Consider the following 18,405-nt stretch of genomic DNA (forward strand, 5'->3'; position numbering starts at 1 on the left):
CAACGTATGATGGAAGGCGGACGGGCCGGCGGCGTTACATTCTTGTACAGATGATTGCACATGTTTTGGGGTCGAGCCAGCGTACTTAATAATGGATGGTCTTGTCTCGTCCACTCTCGCTTTCTTAGCGGGCGGCGGCGCCATACATTCTTCATAATTTGCCTTAAAAAGAAGAGAAAAAATTAGTATCAAATAATTTGCCCCTTTTCACAGAAAGAAAGTTAGTACCCTCATCCATGTAATTTATCTCTTTTCAGTAAAGCAAAAAGTAAAAATTTCGCGAGAAATATATTAGGTTTAGAAATCAAACGTTTTTATTAGACAATCAGTAGTCTATAGCCATAGGATAGGAATCATTGTTTCTATTTTTACCATTTAGAAAAAAATTAAATTTTCCGGTCTATAGGCTTTAAATTAGATCGTTAACCCATCGACCTGTAGGCCTATATTTTGCAAACATAGGTTAAAATGCTATTCAATTTATACATAATATTAGCTTCATTGAAGGCATTGCCCCCCCCCATTACATAATTTACTTACAACGAAGCTGTTAGAAGCATTGTATTGCCCCCTCCCCCTTTCACATAATGTTCTAAATATATTGTTAAACTTAATTTGAAAATAATCTTTTTCACCGGCTCTCTGACAAATACAAGGCCCTTACTTTTAATGCGAAGAAATAGTTTGTTTTCATTTTACACTGATGGCGGTAGAATTGAAGGCATTGCCCTCTTCCAGTCCATAATTTACTTACCACGAATCTGTTAGAAGAAATGACTTGCCCCCTCCCCCCTTTCAAATAAAGGTCTCAAAATTTTTTTAATATTAATTTTAAAATAATATATTTAAACGGCTCTCTGAAAAAAAAAAGGCCCATAAATTTAATTCGAAGAAATAGTTTGTTTTCATTTTACACTGATGGCGGTAGAATTGAAGGCATTGCCCTCCCCCATTACATAATTTAATTACAACGAATCTGTTATAATCAATGTATTGCCCCCTCCCCCCTTTCACAAAATGTTCTAAATATATTGTTAAACTTAATTTGAAAATAATCTCTTTCACCGGCTCTCTGACAAAAACAAGGTTACGAAACTACATGCTTAATATACAGCAATCTCTTTTTGCTTAAAACTGTTTTAATTTGACAGCCAAAACAAAACCCTTTGACTTTGGCCGCTGCGTTCGTAAACACAGAGGGAAAAGAGTCAGAGCTAATTATATGCCTCGCGCCGGAGAGCCTTGTGTCAAACCAGAGCGAGCTAATAACAACAGAGTGATGGATGTCTCAGTTAGAGAAAAGATTACAATTGAGAAAAGTCAAACTTTAACGAAAAGAGAATTATTTCTTTTTGCGAGAATTTTGGGATTGTAAAACAATGGTGGGAGGTTAAAAAAATATATTTTATGTTTTCCATTGATTATAATGATGTTTGTATGGTTTGGGGGGGGGGGATTTGGGGTAAAGGAATATATTTACGTTTTAGCTGAATATACTGGAGGATGTCCAAGGAAAATTCGTTTGAAAATAAAAAATGTACTTACATTGCAAATTGTAGTTGACATGGCTTCTAATTCATCAATATTATCCATTGTTGTTTACACAGCGTCACAATACTTTCTGATAATTGAATTACATTGCATGCCCGTTATATACGAAATCTCAAGGGCGAATTGTTATGTAACGGGGAAATCATATGTAACAAGCCCTCTGATTGGCTGAGAAGGGGGATGTAACCGACTCGCTGATTGGCTGAGAAGTAAACACGTGATCTAACTGTTTCCGGGGAACTCATTACATTGCCTAGAGCAACAACAACAAATACTATGTCTGGACACCATGACATTCGCGATCGATTACGCAATCAAGTTCTCGGAAATTCACTTCCCCCTCTCGAGTCCTAGATCAATAACATTGTTTCCCGTTAGAATTCAATGCGCATGTGCAACCTTCGTTCCGGAGTTATTATACATAGAAACATCAAATAAATCGACCTTGGAAAAAGAGGTCATTGACCGATTACGCAATCTTTCTCCCTAGGGACTCTATGCCCATATATGGAGCCCCCGTCAGTATTCTATGCCCATATAAGGAGCCCCCGTGGGAGATATTATGGCCATTCTACTACTAGAACTTTTCATCTCCAATCAAAAAAGTTATATTCGAAATTCTAATGAGTATCCCTTCCAGAAATGCCATATAAATTCCCAGGACAAAACTTACAACGCCTGTCCACGGGACCGTGGGGGTGTGGTCAAAACTGGAGTTTTTGTTATATGATCTTTGAACTATTTTTAACAAAATAGCTATCTCAAAATTTTTATCGTATTCATTTTGGAAAAAGGGCGTGGGGGGACTGGTTACCTCCGATATCTTTTGACGCTTAAAAAGTGAACTTGAATTTTCAATTTCCAATCAAATGAGCCCTCCCTGAAGTTTATACAAACATTCCTTGCTTAAGAACTATATATACCCCCAGGGCATAACTTATAACCCGTACCCTGAAGACTGTGGGGGGAGTGTCCTGCTCAAAGATATAATTTCCAGAACTTTCAACTAGGTTAAACAAAATGGCTATCTCAAAATTTTGATTGGATGTGTTTGAGGAAATAGTGGGCGTGGAAGGGGTGTTAGTTGCCTTCCAATCTCTTTCGACTATTAAAAAGGACACTAGCCATTTAAATTTCCAATCGAATGAGCCCGTTTTGAAGTTTCTATGACAACACTTTCTATGAAAACCTTATATGCCCCCAGGGCATAACTTACAACCCTTGCCCAGAGGGCTGTGGGGGGGTTGATATCCTCAAAGACCTAATTTCCAGAATTTTCAACTATGTTGAACAAAATGGCTATCTCGAAATTTTGATTGGATGTGTTTGGGGAAAAGGTGGGTGTGAGATTGGCGTTAGTTGCCCTCAAATCACTTTCGACTATTAAAAAGGGCACTATCCGTTTGAATTTCCAATCGAATGAGTCATTTTTAAAGTTTCTACGACAAAGCTTTCTATAAAAACCTTATATGTCCCCAGGGCATTACTTACAACCCGTGCCCTGAGGACTGTGGGGGGAGTGTCCTCAAAAACATAATTTATATCTGGAAATCAACTACGTAGAACAAAATGGCTATCTAAAAATGATGATTCGAATGAAATTGCATTATTTTTCGCTCTTGGCTCCGTCCCTGACGAATGCCGCCAAGAGCTTGCATCGGCATTCGTCTCGGAACTACGTCATTCACTGATGAACGTCAAGAGATTTAAATTACGCAAGTCGATAAAACCTTGTGTCTCGTCTGATGAAAATTAAATAAGGTTTTAAAAATATAAAAATAAAGCATTTTAGGATTGCTGCTTAATTTTTTTTCGTTTAATTTGGCATCCCTTCTGTACAATAAGATCAGTCCAATGATTGACTGTCGTTTTGGATCTGAAACTACTGCTACTAACAACTCACCGCAGCACCAAGCCGCCTGAGGCCAATACAGCTACGCACGCTCCTCCTCCATCCCAATCTATTCAAAGCCTCCCTGTTTACACCCTCACACGAAGTTCCCATTTCCTTATACCTTCCTTTATGACGTCCTCCCACCCAAGACGAGGACGACCCGCTTTCCGTTTAGCCCTAGACGGTTGGCCGAAAAGAACAATCTTCGGCAATCTGTCATCCTTCATCCGCACAACGTGCCCTAGCCACCTCAACCTTTCCTTCACTATAGCCCTAGAGAGCGGTATTGATCCACATTTTCGTACAGCCTATTGTTTGAAATACGGTCAGTAAGCCGGGTACCCAGAACAATCCTTAAGCAATTTCTCTGGAAAACATCTAGCAAATCTTTATCCGCTTTTCGGAGCGCCCACGCTTCAGAGCCATATTTGACCACAGTCATCACTGTAGCTTCTAAAATTCTAATCTTGGTTTGCAGACTTACACCATTTTTACTAATAATACTACCAAGGTAAGTGAAGCTACCCACCTGGTCAATCTTTTTATTTCTCAGCGTCACCTTTTCATCTTCACTCATTAATTAAAAAAACTTTTTTCCACAAAATAAGTTTTTCAAAGAAAAGTAGAGCTCCATTAAACAAAAATTAGCAAAAATAAAATCAAATTATCTACCAAGCGTGAAACTACCCCAAATCATCATTGATAAATAAATGAAGCACAAAACGAACAGAAATTACCATAAATAAGCCAGTCAAACTCAAAACGAATAGAAATTATCGTGAGTTGGGCTCAAAACCACTATGCCTTCCCAAGGCCAGAACATAATTTGCAGTTTACTGAAAAAACATAAATATTTTTACTTTTATAACTTTAATAAATCAAATAATATTAACATTTTGATGACTAAATATCAGTATATGTATATTAAACTGACAATGCACATTCATTTGTATTTTTTCAGTAAAGTGCAAATTATGTTCTGGCCTTGGGAAGGCATAGGGGTTTTGAACCCAACTTATGTTAATTTCTGCTCGTTTTAAGTTTGACTCGGTTATTTATTGTAATTTCTGTTCGTTTTAGATTTGTGTTCTTTTCGCTTGGTAGATTATTTGATTTTATTTTTGCTCAATTTTTGTTGAATGGAGTTCTTTACTTTTCTTTGAAAAACTTATTTTGTGGAAAAGTGTTTTTTAATTAATTTCTGTTCGTTTTATATTGACATAGTCTTTTCAAGGACAAAGAAAATAATACTTTAAATCTTTTCGTTTTTATTAAGACTTTATAGTAGTAGGAAGGGCAAAATATCTCCCACGAGTACATAATTTATTCAAGAATTATCGATCGAGTCTAATGGGGTCAAGGTTAATTGATTTGTTGTTGTTCGTCTAGGTGTAATGACTCCAGGGCGAAGTTTGCACATGCGCATTAATGGGAGGAGATGTATTGATCTAGGACAAGAGGGGGAAGTGGATTTCCGAGAAATTGTTTGTGTAATCGACGGGGAAGTGAATTTCTGAGAACTTGATTTACATAATCGGTGGGGAAGTGGATTTCTGAGAACTTGATTGCGTAATCGACTAGGACAAGAGGGGAAGTAGATTTCTGAGAAACCGATTACATAATCGGTGGGGGATATATTGATCCACGAGTATAACGGGAACAGGATCACGTGTCTCCTTCTAAGCCAATTAGGGAGTCGGAAAATATTAGCGGGAGAGGATTGCCTGGAATATATGGAAAGGATTTTTGCTATAGTTTTATTAGTCTGTGAATAGAATTCAAAGGAGTGAGAACAGTTTGACTTTACTCATTTGGATATATTTGTGCTGATGATGAGTGGAATGTTTACCCTATTAGAAGTTGATAGTGGAGTTGGTAGCAATGATACAAGAGCACCAAACATTACGGTGGAAATCACGAGAGGATCACGGCTTTGTCTGGAATGGGATGAAGTATATGCAAGATATGTGATATCATTGAGCAAATTTAAAATGGAGGATCAATTATGCTTCGCTGCAAAAGTTGATATAGCGCATGTGAATGGACTTCAATGTGCTTTAAGTGCATTAGTGAAGCATATCGAAGACAATAAACTATATCGCTAATTGTACATGCTTAGTATAATTGTTGTATTTATACAATAAAATTGTATCGAAATCGAAAATGTTCCCTTTCTTTTTGTTAGAATGTTAGGCTAACGAATCATGGTCAGTCTAGAGTCACCAGTCAGAGTGATAGGATTGAAAAATGAATAAATTTGAGAAAGAGAGAATTAGATCGAATCTGGTGTTTATGGAAAAACATTTGATTTTGGATGATGATTTTATCGAGTTATCTCTTCAACGCAGGATATTCTCTCAGGGAACACTTGACAATGTAATGAAAACTAATTCTCCACCATTGGACTATTGTATGAAACTTTATCGATGTGACTCAAATACTTATACTCAATTTATTGGTATATTAATTGGAACAAAACAGTATAATATCGTGGATATACTTTTGAAAACATTGCCATAAATTTAATGTAGATAGCTCTCCCACCATTCGAAAGAGGTGACGTCACAGAGTTACTCCTCTCCCCTTACGTCCACCCTGAATTTATCGAACGAGGATGATCACATTTGTTTTAGCTGTGAGAGAGTTGACATCGGAAACCAAAAAAATGTTCTATACATGTCCACTATGCATGTAAACTCTTTACAGTTGGACACAATGTGAGAATTGTACAATTATTGATGACTATAATGAAAAGTGCAAATTATGTAATCCTTGTAAATTACATAGAGGCTATGCAGTTCACATTAAAGGATGTAATTCATGTCTTGAAGAGATTTGTGATTCTCATCCTAGAGGGCATCTGTGCTCCAATTGTCACTATGACAAATGTGATTAGTGGGAAAATACTTACCCCGCTATGATTGGAAAGAATCCCAAACGTGATTTTAGTTTATTTCTACGAGATTGGTATTGTCGTGGATTTAAATTATTCTGGGAGGAAGAATCTGGTCTACGATTCAACTGTTGGGGTAACAAGATAATTTGGTTTCTACGTCATCACTGTGACGACACTGCCTATTATGACTATAAACCAAGTGATTTTTATTTGGCAGCTACTGAATGTGATTCACCATTTGAAAACACTGTATGTGATATTGCTTCAAATAGACAGATTGAACTCTTGAATTTCTTAATATGAATGCAAATAGTAGTTTTGACTATACACAGAGATATGACAACAGTGAAGTTACATTACACTGTAGCAAATGTGACCCTGACTTTGCAGTTAATCATTATCAATATACAGTGAATCCAAATGATTTAACAGCAATAGTGGTTCACGACAGTTGCCTATACACCGAAAAAGAAGAAATCCATAGTGAAGATTTAAAGACATTGTTGTATACATACATTTTATTAATAAACAAATTCACATACATTTTCTAAGCACTTTACTCTTAGGACATCGAAATCAATATTATACAGGTCGGAGAGAATATTTTCCACCATAAAGTTGTTCAGACGTGGATTGTCTGCCTAAATGTTGAGAAAATGATTGTAAGTATAGCCACGACATCGGAACACAAAATATAGTACCGCATGGAAGCCACAGCTTTTAGTCGTCAGATCCTGCACTCTCTTCCGATTTTGAATAATAGCTTTCTCACTGCTCTCAATATAGTTGCTTATTTGGGGAGTGTAGAATGTATAGGGTAGTCCAAGAGGATCAAAAAATTCAATCGTCTTCATTGTTTGAAAGATGCACAACCAATGACCCGTGTGCACAGTCAATGGACTGCTATTAACAATAATTAAGGTATTGTTGGCACTTTGAATTTTTCCAAGGAAGTCCAAGGGCAGACAATAGGATCTGTACTCTGACATGTAGGGATCCATATTAAATATATTGATTATTTGACTGGTGTTCATGGCACCAAGTCTAGTAGAACAATGCCTTCGAGAGTGATTTCTCAATAGGTTTCATATTGATTCAGCGAGATTAGTGCAATACTCTCAGCTAATGGTTCGGCAAATGTACACTCTAAACGCACACTCCCCGTACGTACCATACTCATATCCTGGGTGCCAGACAAATCCAATACAATGATGCCATGTGTTTTAGCAAACATTTCTTCGGTTATACCATTTTCAAATAGTTGTGAATCATGATCTAGGGTTTGCATGGTCAACTCATACAATGTTCTATAGGATTTATCAAAGGATAGATTGTAGAGTGGGATGCCGTTTACTTTGCAGACAAGAGATGAAAGTCCAAACATTTCAAATTTATATGGACATCCAGTCCATGATCCTATTGCATTAGCGCTTTTTACAAATGCCAAAGCGAGTTTTGACAGAATTTCGCCATTGATAAAGGATGAGTCGGTGAAGGTGCGTGACCCCACGGCCATATGACGTTGATTGGTGATTGTATAAGGAACAAGTAATTTAATATTATTTTCACTGGCTCTCAGTTTTTCCACTGCCAAAGTAACAGAGCTCATAACTTGTTGTCTGCGTACATGAAGTATTGCCGAGGTGAAGTAGAGACTTACATCGGGATTGGCAGCAATTTCCTTTCTCAATATAAAACTAAAGGGAATCAGAGTTAGTTTTATATCTTCTTTAATACTGGGCGGTAACCATTTGGGTACATTAAATATTTCATGATATATTTTTTCGAATAGATGTAATTCGCTAGTTGTGGGATTTTAAGTGCATCTGTACTATCAGTATTAGTAATATATTCATATCCATTGGAGACGCCTCTCAATTCCTTGTATGACTTGGGTGTCATCAGTATAAATTGCATTATAGCTTGTATAATTTGAGAGATTGATGCTTGTGCTCACCAGCGTGCCATTGATGTAGACACTGATTTGACGAAATAAAATATGTAATATACAATTTTCATAGGATATTCCAACGGCGAGAATTAGCAATGTAGTATCGGATTTCCTGACATTAAATTTGTAAATCTATAAATGTCGGAGACATGTCCATAAAGTAGTCTTCATTGGAATAAATTTTAAAGTGAATATTATTAGAGAGGGGTTGTTGAGGATAAAATTGTTCACAATATCCGTGCTTGACACTCAAATCAACATTTTGTGCATTGAATAGATTCACTGAGGAGGTGATTGAAGGTTGGGAATCCTTATGCGGTAGGTAGGACATCTTAGGAAAAGATGTCTAGTTTTGATCTAGCAATTCTCTTCTTGGGGCTTCTTCTTCTACTAGTCCTTACAGTGCGTGTCGGCTTTTTCCTTCTTTTCTTTGACAGGGGTGATGTCTCTCGTTTCTGACCTGAGTAGAGACGGTAGTGCACAGCGAAACAGCTTAGCAAACCAACTGCCAAGACCGTAGCCAGACATTGACGAGCGACCTTTGTAATAGTCCATTCCATTGCCCTGTTGTCTTGGGCCAAGAGTATTAACATAGCAGTCAATATCAGGACAAATGAATACCACTTTTCTATTAGACATCTTGTTGTTATTGAACGATGGGTCGAAAATGGCATGTAATCACAGCCAAACCTTTTGATATTGCTAGAGGATCACTTTTACTGCCAATAATTGCAGGACTTGTAAACAGTTTTCTCTAGAGAATGGCTAAACCCTATAAATTGACGCCATTTGAACTTGTCCTCTCGCCCGTGGAACATTTTGAAGACAATCTAAGCAAATTCATTAATGATGAGAATATTACCGATGACAAAAAGCTAGTTTTACTTCAAGATGCATTGCGACGTGTGGACAAACATAGACCTTGTCGTGAGCGACCCGTCGTCACAGATCCCTCTAAACGGGAAACATCTCCTCAAGATTCTGTGCAGTCAAAGGAGAAGGAATTGAATTCTATAGTGACAACAATGGGAAACCTATTGCCAGTGACCTATCGAGAACAGAGTAAAAGAGTATTATCTTATCTCATGTAAGAAACTGATGGTGACCAAGTTCAAGTTGACAGTGCAGGGAAACGAATTATAATTCAGGGAAAAAGTTATAATCTAGTTGATTTAATCTGTGATATGGTGACGAATCGTAAAGGACTTTTATCTTTTGACAATAATCTATACACCTCTCTAATTGTATCAAACTTCCCCAAAAGTCTTATTGGCAATAAGCAAATTCTAAAGAAAATAAGAGAATATAGTCCTCTAAAAACGCCAACACCACCATATAAGAAAGCAAAAGATTCAATATTGAAAATACTAGCAGCAGCAGCAGCAGCAATGATTTTATTACACCTGTGGCTGCTAGTCAAGAGCAAAGACGGATTGATTCACCCTCCAGTGTGCAAAAGGGAAGTGGACATTACACTACGTGTTTGCGTTCAAAATGGTTGAAGTTCTGAAGCATGTCTATGAAAATATTGGTGAAGTGGGAAGTCTAAGTTCCCCCAAAACACTTTCTAAAGCTGCCTCTGACATAGACGGCGACAGCACATTAAAAAAAGCAAAAGAGTATCTACATAATGAACCGAGTTACTCACTGCATCGGAATCGCAGGCTTCGTGGCAAACAATATCGTCAAACTAAAGCCTTTTTCCCTCTGCATATAATGCAAACTGATCTTTTGACTTTGACGCAATTCAACGGCGTCACAATGCACCCTAAAAATATATTCTAGTGGCAATCATCGTCTTTAGTCGCTATGACTACGCAATCCCATTACAATGAAAGACAGGTTTTGAAATGTCTCGGTCCTTAGAAAGTATACTTAAACAGAATTGCTATAGAAAAATTCAATCGGATCGTGGTAGCAAATCTTTTAATCCTCATGTGCAAAAGGTTCTTTTGAAATATAATACAACACTCTACGATAGTCACAGTCCGATAAAAGCTGTACTAGCTGAACGATTGAAAAGAACTATTCGTCTATTAATTTCAAGATATTGTATGCTGAAAAATACATCTGCTTTTATTCATGATTTAGATAAAATCATGGGAATATACAACCAACGACCTCATCGTTCATTGTCCAACTCAAGCCCTCGGGAAGTTCATTGCAGTGAAAATACATTTGATGCTTTTCTAAAGCAATACTCCAGCGAAAAAGAAAAAAATGTGAAGAAAAAGAAATTCAATTTTGGTGATACTGTTTGAATTAATAGAACCACCAATATTTTTGAAAATGGGAATTATCTATGGAGCGCTGACATTTTTAAAGCGTCCAAAATCCTGGACACTTAACCCAAGACATATCGACTGCGAGACAACAAAGCTGATGTAATTCTTGGCCGTTTTCATGAATATGAACTTCAAAAAGTTAGAAAGACTAGCGAAATTTATCAAATTGAAAAGATATTCAAGAGTCGTACTCCTAGAGGCCACAGACAGTTGCTTGTTCGCTGGCTAGGATACAACTCTGAGTTTGATTTTTGGGTCAGTGTTGAAGATATTAACAATGCCCAATCATTTCTATGTGACTTTCATGTCCAATGTCTCTGATCCTCTCTACAATGACTTGAATAGAACAAGTAATTTTTGGACGAAACTCTCCCCCACCATCAAATTCGATGACAGAAAGTATGAAGTGGCTCTTGTCGACTGTATTCTCAAAAATACATATGATATTCTGAGAAAAGATCGTAAATATGAAATAAAAATTAGACCCTATGATTGGCCGTCACAAATTCATAAGATCAATTGGATGGATTATCCATATATTGAATTACCCTATGAAGAACTCACCTGTATGAATGATTTATGTCGTTCTATTAAGAAAAGAATTTCCGCTCGTAAAAAAGGAGCTTCTCATTTAAACTATTAAAAGGAGGAGGGTAAGATCTACATTAGTTCACCTATTGCCAGCGAAAAAGTTATTCTCAATGATTACCTAAAAGACGTTCTTGGCTTCAAGCTTAATGTAATCAATGGTAAAACGGGTGCAAACACTAATATTAATTTCGCAGACTACCTACTTGCCGTCTCTACAGACGGATTTATGTTTCTCTACGCCTCATCGGTTGAAACAACTAGTGTCTGCCATAGTAATGTCACTCTTTAACGGTTTCTTGAGCATACAACCAATGCTGAATATGTTCAGCCACTACAATATAAAGCATATTCATTGTATTCTCGTAAGCACTTCCTATTTGGAACTCTTTCAGTTAACACTAAGAACTGAATTGGGTGATCCAATAGCAATATCAAAAGGTCTGGCTGTGAAAACATGCCATTTTCGTCCCATTCAACAACAACAAGATGTCTAATAGAAAAGTGGTATTCATTTGTCCTGATATTGACTGCTATGTTAATACTCTTGGCCCAAGACAACAGGGTAATGGAATGGACTATTACAAAGGTCGCTCGTCAATGTCTGGCTATGGTCTTGGCAGTTGGTTTGCTAAGCTGTTTCGCTCTGCACTACCTCTGGTTAGAAAATATATTGTACCGGCTGCGACAGATTTTGCATCCTCTACACTATACGATTGGGGCTCTGGCAAGGATTTAAAAAAAAAGTGCTTCGGAAATTTTAGGACCAGCGCGCGAACCCTTGGCGAGAGATTAAAACAAAATGGAAAAGGTTTAAAAAGGTCAAGAAACAATGCATCACTCATCAGTCTCTACTCAGGTCGGAAACGAAAGACATCACCCCTGTCAAAGAAAAGAAGGAAAAAGCCAACACGCACTGTAAGCACTAGTAGAAGAAGAAGTCCCAGGAAGAGAATTGTTAGATCAAAACTAGATTTCTTTTCCTAAGATGTACTACCTACCGCATAATGATTCTCAACCTTCAATCACCTCCTCAGTGAATATATTCAATGGAGAAAATGTTGATGTGAGTGTCAAGCATGGATACTATGAACAATTTTATCCTCAACAACCCCTCTCCGATAATATCCACTTTCAAATTTATTCCAATGAAGACTACTTTATGGACATGTCTTCGACATTTATAGATTTACAAATATAAAGTCGGGAAATCCGATAATACAATGCCAATTCGGGCCGATGGAATATCCTATGAAAATTGTATATTGTATAATTTATTTCGTCAAATCAGTGTCTATATCAATGGCACGCTGGTGAGCACAAGCAACAATCTCTCAAATTATACAAGCTATATGCAATTAATGCTGATGACACCCAAGTCATACAAGGAATTGAGAGGCACCTCCAATGGATATGAATATATTACTAATACTGATAGTACAGATCCACTTAAAAATGCTACGATAAGTGAATTACATCTAGTTGAAAAAATATATCATGAAATATTCAATATACCCTAATGGCTACCACCCAATATTAAAGTGGATATAAAATTGACGCTTACAACATCCAATTTCATATTGAGAAAAGAACTTGATGCCAATCCTGATGTAACTCTCTCCCTCACCTCGGAAATACTACATGTATGCAAACAACAAGTTATGAGTTCTGTTGCTTTGGCAGTGGAAAAACTGAGAGCCAGTGAAAATAATATTAAACTACTTGTTCCTCATACAATCACCAATCAACATCATATTGCCATGGGGTCACGCACCTTCACCGACTCATCCTTTATCGATGGTGAAATTTCATCAAAACTCGCTTTGGCCTTTGTGAAAAGCGCTAGTGCAATAGGATCGTGGACTGGATGTCCATATAAATTTGAAATGATTGGGCTTTCATCTCTTGTTTGCAAAGTAAACGGCATCCCACTCTACAATCTATATTTTGATAAATCCTATAGAACATTGTATGAGTTGACCATGCAAACCCTAGATCATGATTCACAACTATTTGAAAATGGTATAACCGAAGAAATGTTTGCTAAAAAGCATGGTATCATTGTATTGGAGTTGTCTGGCACGCAGGATATGAGTATGGTATGTACGGGGAGTGTACGTTTAGATTGTACATTTGCCGACCCGTTAGCTGAGAGTATTGCACTAATTTCACTAAATCAATATGAAACCTATTGGGAAAACACTCTCGAAGGCAGTGTTCTACTAGACTTGGCACCATGAACATCAGTCAAATAATCAATGTATTTAATATGGATCCCTATATGTCCCAGTACAAATCCTATTGTCTACCCTCGGACTTTTTTGGAAAAATTCAAAGTGCCAACAATACTTTAATTATTGTTAATAGCAGTCCGTCGACTGTGCTGACGGGTCATTGGCTGTACATCTTTCAAACAATGAAGACAATTGTATTTTTTGATTCTCTTGGTCCACCCTATATAATCTACACTTCACACATCAGTAACTATATTGTGAATAGTGGAAAAACTATTATTCAAAATCACAGGAGAGTGCAGGATCTGACGACTAAAAGCTGTGGCTTCCATGCGCAACTATATTTTGTGTTTCGATGTCGTGGCTATACTTACAAGCAGTTTCTCAACATTTATGTAGACAATCGACGTCTGAACGACTTTCTAGTGGAAAATATCCTCTCAGACCTTTATAATATTGATTTCAGTGCCCTAAGAGTAAAGTGCTTTAAAAATGTGTGTGAATTTGTTTATTAATAAAATGTATATATACAAAAATGTCTTTAAATCTTCACTTTAGGTTTCTTCTTCTTCTTCGGTGTATAGGCAACTGTCGTGAACCACTAATGCCGGTAAATCATTTGGATTCACTGTATATTGATCTTGATTGACTGCAAAGTCAGGGTCAAATTTTCTACAGTATAATGCAACTTCACTCTTGTCATATCTCTTTGTATAGTCAATGATACTATTTGCATTCATATTATGAAATTCACGAGTTTCAATCTGTCTATTTGAAGCAATATCACATACAGTGTTTTCAAATGGTGAATCACATTCAGTAACTGTCAAATAAAAATCACTTGGTTTATAGTAATAATAGGCAGTGTCGTCACAACGATGACGTAGAAACCAAATTGTCTTATTACCCCAACAGTTGAATCGTAGACCAGATTCTTTCTCCCAGAATAATTTAAATCCACGACGATACCAATCTCGTAGAAATAAACTAAAATCACCTTTGGGATTCTTTCCAATCATAGCAGGGTAAGTATTCTCCCACTGATCACATTTGTCATAGTGACAATTGGAGCAAAGATGTCCTCTAGGGTGAGAGTCACAAATCTCGTCAAGACATGAATTACATCCTTTAATTTTTTACTGCATAGCCTCTTTGTAATTTACAAGGATTACATAATTTACACTTTTCACTATAGTCATCAATAATTGTACAATTCTCACATTGTGTTCAACTGCCAAGAGTGTACACGCATAGTGGACATGTATAGAAGATTTGTTGGTTTCCGATGTCGACTCTCTCTCACAGCTAAAACGAAACTGATCATTCTCGTTCGATAAATTCAGGGTTGAGGTAAGGTGAGAGGAGTAAGTCTGTGACGTCACCTCTTTCGAAGGGGGAGCCATCTACATTGAATTTATGGTAATCTTTTCAAAAGTATATCCACGATATTATTCTGCTTTGTTCCAATTAATATATCAATAAATTGAGTATAAGCATTTGAGTCACATCCACAAAGCTTCATACAATAGTCCAATGGGGGAGAATCACTCCCCATTATATTGTCAAGTGTTCCCCGAGAGAATATCCTGCGTTGAAGAGATAACTCGAGAAAATCATCATCCAAAATCAAATGTTTTTCCATAAACACAAGATTCGACCTAATTCTCTCTTTCTCAAATTTATTCATTTTTGCAATCCTTTCAGTCTGACTGCTGACTCTAGACTGACCATGATTCGTTAGCCTAACATTTTAAAAAAAAGAAAGGGAACATTTTCGATTTCGAAGCAATTTTATTGTATAATTACAACAATAATACTAAGCATGTACAATTAGCGATACAGTTTATTGTCTTCAATATGCTTCACTAATGCACTTAAAGCACATTGAAGTCTATTCACATGCGCTATATCAACTTTTGCAGCGAAGCATAATTGATCCTCCATTTTAAATTTGCTCAAGGATATCACATATCTTGCATATACTTCATCCCATTCCAGACAAAGTCGTGATCCTCTCGTGATTTCCACCGCAATTTTTGCGGCTATTATATAATTGCTACCCACTCCACTATCAACTTCTAATAGGTTAAACATTCCAATCATCATCAGCACAAATATATCCAAATGAGTAAAGTCAAACTGTTCTCACTCCTTTGAATTCTATTCACATACTAATAAAAACTATAGCAAAAATCATTCAATATATTCTCTGCAATTCTCTCCCGCTAATATTTTCCGACTCCCTGATCGGCTTAGAAGGAGACACGTGATCCTTTTCCCGTTAGACTCGTGGATCAATACATCCCCCACCGATTGTGTAATTAATTTCTCAGAAATCTACTTCCCCTCTTTTCCTAGTCGATTACGCAATCAAGTTCTCAGAAATCCACTTCCCCACCGATTATGTAAATCAAGTTCTCAGAAATCCACTTCCCTGTCGATTACACAAACAATTTCTCGGAAATTCACTTCCAGTTCGATTACACAATCAATTTCTCAGAAATCCACTTCCCCCTCGAGTCCTAGATCAATACATCTCTCCCCCGTTATTGCGCATGTGCAAACTCCCCCCCGGAGTCATTACACTTAGACGAACAACAACAAATCAATTGACCTTGACCCTATTAGACTCGATCGATAATCCTTGAATAAATTATAACCTGTCATCGTTAGACTCTATTGTAGATGGCAGCAGTGGTGTGCACCCGGGAACTCATGATAGCTTCCTACTTATAGTTTGGCCTGCTATTTGTATGCCGGAGAAAAATTGTCAGATATTTTTTTAGCAACACACACCATTTTAAACATCGAATGAGCTCTTTTTGAAATTTCTACGACGACGCGTTCTATAAAAACCTTATATGCACCCAGGGCATAACTTAAAACCCTTGCCCTGAGGGCTCTGGGGGAGTATCCTCCTCAAAAACATAATTTATATCTGGAAATCCACAACACTGAACAAAATGGCTATCTAAAAATTTTTATTGGATGTGTTTGGGGAAATGGTGGGCGTGGAAGGGGTGTTAGTCACCTTCAAATCACTTTCGACTATTAAAAAGGGCACAAGCCACTCCAATTTCCAATTGAATGAGCCCTTTTCAAAGTTTCTACGACAACTTCTTCGATACAAAGTGCCCTGCTTTAAAGGTTAAAATTAATCAATAATACATTAGGGTTAATCCAATAGGGTTAAATCCTACTTTATAAAAAAGGGTTATATTAGTCCTAACCAGAGTTCTAGTTGACTAGATAAAGGAAACTACAGAAATTTTTATTTCCTTATACAAACGGTGTTGCATGTGTTTTAGACTAATGTGAAGCCCCGTAAGCTAAAAGGCTTACTGTGTTTTTAGTGTTAACGTCAATTAGTGTTTAGGTTCAATGTACAGTCTCGTGCTAAAAGACTTACTGAGTTTTTTTAGTGTTGGTGTCACTTAGTGTTTTAATAAAAACACTACAATAATACAATAATGCAGGGCATCCTTATGCCCTGGCATAATCCAGTCATTTTTAAATGCATAATTTCTTTGTTGTTTACTGCGTTCGACATTGGGGATCCTGGGTCCTAAAAAGTGGACATTATGCTTTGAACGAGAATTTTATTACCACAAACCTTTACCATTGCCTAGAGATAAATATGCATTCTCTAGTGCTTCTCATTCGTCAATTCAAACGGCTTGGGCTTACGTCTTTTCAAACTCTCCGACATGAATAGCCAACCGTGTGAAGATTTTTTTTGGAAGATGCGGTCTCAAACCAGCACTTACAGTACTATAATAAACTTTTCGTTAATCCAACTTCTACATCGAATTCGTCGATATGAAAGTATAACGGATTTTGAAGCTTAATATTCTAATGAACAGTTGTCCTTGCCAAAGGCCAAGCGAGTTAGATCCATTGGTGTTGGGTCTGTCAGTTCTGATTTTTCTTTGCCTGGGGACGATGAAATCAAGCTCAAGCTAGGGCGAGCTCGTATTGAAAGCCAGCAAATAATGAAAGCCTTGATACCCGACGACGTACTTTCTGCTTTCGGTCACCAAGTACTGAATGTTCGTCTTTCTGTACTTCACGACAGTGACTCAGACGATGACTCAGAGGAAAATACTCTGTCCGATAAGCAGGAAAAGGCTTCCGCGACTGACACTGAATCGAGCTCGGAAAGTGACGCCATCGTTGAAGATTTACCAGTGATTGCTCACTGTGTGAGTAGGAAGCTATCAATATCTCCGGGGAGATGGCTGCTGCCATCTACAATTTAGTCTAACGCTGACGGGCTATAATTTATTCAAGGATTATCGATCCACTAACGGGTCAATGACCCCTTTTTTGAAGGTCGATTTATTTGTTGTTGTTGTTCGTCTAGGTGTATTGTCTCCGGGGCGAAGTTTGCACATGCGCATTGACGATGGGGGAGAGATGTATTGATCTGGGACTCGAGGGGGGAAGTGGATTTCCGAGAAATTGATTGAGTAAATGACTAGGAACTAGATTTCCGAGAAATTGATTGCGTAACCGAGGGGGAAGTGGATTTCCGAGAAATTGATTGCGTAATCGACTATGAAAAGTGAATTTCTGAGAAAATGATTGCGTAATCGAAGGGGAGAGAATTTCCAAGAAATTGATTGCGTAATCGAAGGGGAAGTGAATTTCTGAGTAATTGATTGCGTAATCGAAGGGGAGAGGATTTCCGAGAAATTGATTGCGTAATCGAAGGGGAGAGGATTTCCGAGAAATTGATTGCGTAATCGAAGGGGAAGTGAATTTCCGAGAACTTGATTTACATAATCAGTGGGGGAATGTATTGATCTAGGTTAGGTTAGGTTAGAAATGACATCACTTGTTTCCTAGGAATTATACGGGATTCTAAAGAGATAGAAAAATCCTTTTATAAATACGGCTTCTTCGATCTTTAGGTCATAGAGATAAATTAATATTCTATCGAAACCATAATAGTGTAGGTAGGAACATCTTAGAGATGAAGAGATTAACGCGGGAAATGGTTTCCT

Source organism: Artemia sp. Qi Xiang Cuo, chromosome 2 (genome assembly GCF_049724085.1).
Source record: "Artemia sp. Qi Xiang Cuo chromosome 2, ASM4972408v1, whole genome shotgun sequence".
Taxonomy (NCBI): domain Eukaryota; kingdom Metazoa; phylum Arthropoda; class Branchiopoda; order Anostraca; family Artemiidae; genus Artemia; species Artemia sp. Qi Xiang Cuo.